Here is a 4,193-nt window from a genome sequence, read left to right as displayed (position 1 = left end):
TGGGTGATTGGAAATCCTCACTGCCTTGCATCTTTCATGGTCTGCTTTCCACCTCTACCATTCTCACCGCTCCCTTGCTTTATGCATTTATCACCACGTGATATTTACTTGTCTCTACACACTAAGTAAGTCTAAGGGGTCAGACTAACATCTGGCACAAATTCTGCCAATATTGGATGGATGGATGAATACACCACACGCAGACCTCGGGGGCCTGATTCCCAGCATATGATGAATGAGCATGTAATTTAGCTTACTAAGTGCCATGAGGCGATACTCTGCTGCATCTGAAAAATGGAAAACAGAACTTAGGGAACAAAAGGTTACAGAGCTCCATTCATTCCTCACCCTCTATGCATAGTAGCCTAACCTAAATGAACACCGTGGGCAGCAAGTTGAACCCAAACATCCATATATAGTACCTCCCTTCTGTCTAAGAGAAATTCTCATCTCCTCTTTCAGGATTCTGACTGCTAAAGCAAGCACCTAGTACCAGGAATCGAGGACATGGTAGTGTTGGACTAACTTATTGGCACTGAGATCCCACCCTCTGCCATTGTGACTATACTTTATCACATCCCCAAACAATTCTTCCTTGTGGAAAACAGGAGAAGGACAGGATAGAGCCCTGGGTAGGAGAAGGCTGTTAAGACCTGAATGGTTTGTTCACCAGCCAGAGCATAAAACTGCTTTGAAGCGCTTATGAGCCTTAAGTTAGTTGTTCATCTACCCAGAGGTTCCTCATTGACCAACCTCACGCTTTCTTCCTTGGAAGAAACCATGACAGCTAGCCTAAATTTTATTATTAATTTTATTCAGTCAATACACAGAAGGATCTAATCTACATAGTGGAGGTTGCTGAGGAAACTAAATTGCAGGGAGAAAGACATGCTTCATTTCTTGCTGGCCTTCACTGCTGATTTGGTGACCCTGGCCACAAATGCTGTCTTCACCATGGCCTTGATGACATCAGTGACCACTGTTTGCCTCATGTCCTGCACAGCCAAACAGCCTGGAGGAGGAAGGAAGGAAGAAGAAAGAGTGAAATCTCTAGAAAGAGGCACAGAAGGAAAGGCTCCTTGGCCTCAGTCAGAGGTGCTTTCCTTCCCAGGACTCAGCAGCCATCAGTCCCTGGCTCACCTAGAGGTGGGTACTCAGAGGAGGCCACACACATGGCCTCGCTGGGGACCATCTGCACTATGGCTGCATCAGGGCCTTGGGGTTGTCCTCCAGCTTCTTGCCTGAGTGCCAGTCAATCTTTTCCCTCAGTTCGGCAAACTTGCAGGAGACGTGAGCCGTGTGGCAGTCCAGCACCGGGGAATAGCTGGCATGGATCTGTCCCAAGTGATTCAAGATGATCCCCTGGCAAGGGGAGGAGGATGGTATTAGAAGAGATCAGATGGCACCTGTGATCTGGAGCCAACTCTCGGCCAACCTGTGCCTTCAGTAGACGTCAGGGCTAATTTCTAAGAAGCACTTCCATCACCACCAAGCACCAAGGCCCGTGGCCTCCCAGGCAGCTTACCTGTGCCACAAAGCTGCTGGCCCCCATGGGAGGCAGGTGGGGGGATCGTTCTTGCTGTCTCCGGCCACAATGCCACAACGGATGGCCTTCACAGACACGTTCTTCACGTTGAAGCCCACATTGTCGCCAGGCAGGGCCTCGGGCAGGGCCTCATGGTGCATCTCCATAGACTTGACCTCGGTGGTGACGTTGCTGGGGGCAATGGTGACCACCATGCCAGGTTTCAGGAGGCCGGTCTCCACACGGCCCAAGGGCACAGTGTCGATGCCTGTGCAATGGGAAGAAGGGCAGTCAGAAAGACTCTAGACCCACCCAGGGACAACTGGCTTCGGGGAAGTCCCTTGTCCTGGGGTGCAAGGACCAAGGCACCTACAGGACTAGTAGGAAGCACCAGGACCCATGACTGGCTTATTTATGCTATGTATCTATCAGATAAACTGGAAACGCTGGGGGCTTTGGCACTTTATCCTACCTTAAAAGTCAGGATCTGAACCCTGGCAAGTCAGACACCAGACCTCATTCTCAACTCCTTCATTCCTCAAGAAGCCCTGTCACCTCACCTCCAATCTTGTACATGTCTTGCAGAGGCAGCCTCAGGGGCTTGTTGACAGGGTGAGTGGGTGGGAGGATGGAGTCTAGAGCTTCCAGCAGTGTCACCTGGGTGGCATTTCCCTGTTTTCGCTCAACCTTCCAGCCCTCGAACCAGGGCATCTGCGGGAGGATGCAGAACGTAGTGGAGGTGAGCCTGGGGCATTGCTCTCAGCACACCCACCCCAGGACCAGGACCAGGACCAGGGCCCACTCCACCCGCCCGCACACCCAGCCCGCACTCACGTCGCTGCTGGGCTCCAGCATGTTGTCGCTGTGCCAGCCCGAGATGGGCACGAAGGCCACGGAGGCTGATCTTCTTGATGTAGGCGCTCACTTCCTCCGTGATCTGCTGGAAGCGCGCGGCGCTGCAGGCGGGCTCGGTCGAGTCCATCTTGTCGATGGCCACGATCAGCTGCTTCACGCCCAAGGTGAAGGCCAGAAGCGTGTGCTCGCGGGTCTGCCCGTTCTCGGAGATGCCCGCCTCGAACTCGCCCACGCCACCGGCCACGATAAGCACTGCATAGTCGGCCTGCAGGACACAGACACCACGGGGTCAAGGGCTTAGTTGGGGGAGGGGGCGCCGGCCGGGCTGGGAAGCCTGCTAGAGTTTCGGGCAGTCCTGGGCCCCTTGGGAAAGCTCGGGGACGGGCTGCTCCCCAGAAGTTGATAAATTCGTGGGTCCCTTGGTTGCTGCTGTGCGCAGAGGTCCCGCCTCCCAGTTAAACTCTCACCTAGTCCCATAAATGAGCTTTTAGTTCCTTCCTCCCAGACGGACCCCAAGTGATCTACTTGTCTGGGCGTCAGAAAACCTGGTCCCTGCCCCAGCCTGAAAGGGGGCCCGTATCTGAGCCTCACAGAGTCTGTCCTCCTCTGGTTCTTTCAGAATTGATGATTGGCATGGATGAGGAAAATCTTCTAAGGCTTATGATAACCCTCCTTCCCAGAGTCCCGGAAATAAAGCCTGAGTTTCCGCCCTTCCTCTGCGCCTGCCCCGCCCCCATCCGAGAGGGAGGGCCCTGGGAACAAGGGCTGCTTTACCTGGGAGGTAGGTGCCCGTGATCACGTTCTTGATGAAGTCACTGTGGCCCGGGGCTTCGAAGATGGTGATGTAGTACTTGCTGGTTTCAAACTTCCACAGGGAGATGTGGATGGCGATGCCACGCTCTCTCTCTGCCTTCAGTCTGTCCAACACCCGGGCGTACTTGGAGGAGCCCCTGCCCATCTGGGGAGGGGTGGGGAGTGAGTAGAGCGCACTGATGGTGAGCAGACTGACCTATCCCAGGGAATTCAGTGGCGCCTTAGACCTCACAGCGCACCCTGCTGTCTGCGTTGGACCCACCGAGAAGCAGGACATCCATCCCCCCACCCCAGCTCCTAGAGGCCACCACCGCTCGCGGGTATCTTACCTCGGCTGCCTCCTTCTCAGACTTCTCGATGGTCCTCTTGTCGATCCCCCCACTCTCGTAGACGAGATGCCCAGCGGTGGTGGACTTGCCAGAGTCCACGTGGCCGATGACAACGTTATTGATATGGGTCTTCCCTTTGCCCACGGCGGCGGGATCCTTCCTTCAATCACTGCTAGAGGGGAGCATGGGGCGGGTGAGGCCACAGCGTTCCAGGCCTGCCTCTCCTCCCCTCCCCTCCACCCTGCTCCTGCCCAGCATCCCCCTCCCCACTTCACAGCCTAGCCCAGAGCCTGGGACATGGTAGCGTCAACTGAAAAGTAAAAGACTTGCCAGGCTCACGCCATGGCAAGAGTCACGATCCCAGGGCCATAGCTGGTACTTCCAAGCAGTCCTGGCCCAACCATCGTTTCTCCCGTGTGGGCCTTCCCCCCACCCTTTCTCTCATCCTTCCAATCCCCCCATCCAACCCTCACCCCCAGCACACTTCCTGTACAAGAAACTCCAACACGCCATAGTTTGCAGCTTCTCTCCTGCCCCATGCAAGTCCCTACCTCCAGAGAAAAAGAAACCGAGTTAATCCAGCAAGAGCTGCAGCAGCTGTGCCTCCTGCTTTTATAAACCTAGCACTGGACCCTCCTCTGGTTCCACCCAAATCTGATACCAGAGCTAGA

General features: G+C 55.0%; 1 pseudogene; it reads right to left on the bottom strand.

The window, feature by feature from the left end:
* Positions 1 to 893: 893 nt before the first annotated feature.
* Positions 894 to 3,660, bottom strand: LOC131759456 (elongation factor 1-alpha, oocyte form-like; annotated as a pseudogene).
* Between the last annotated feature and the right edge of the window lie 533 nt (positions 3,661 to 4,193).

Source organism: Kogia breviceps, chromosome 7 (genome assembly GCF_026419965.1).
Source record: "Kogia breviceps isolate mKogBre1 chromosome 7, mKogBre1 haplotype 1, whole genome shotgun sequence".
In the NCBI taxonomy this organism is placed as follows: domain Eukaryota; kingdom Metazoa; phylum Chordata; class Mammalia; order Artiodactyla; family Physeteridae; genus Kogia; species Kogia breviceps.
The sequence above is the reverse complement of the archived record's forward strand: the minus strand, read 5'-3'. Positions and strand labels throughout refer to the sequence as shown.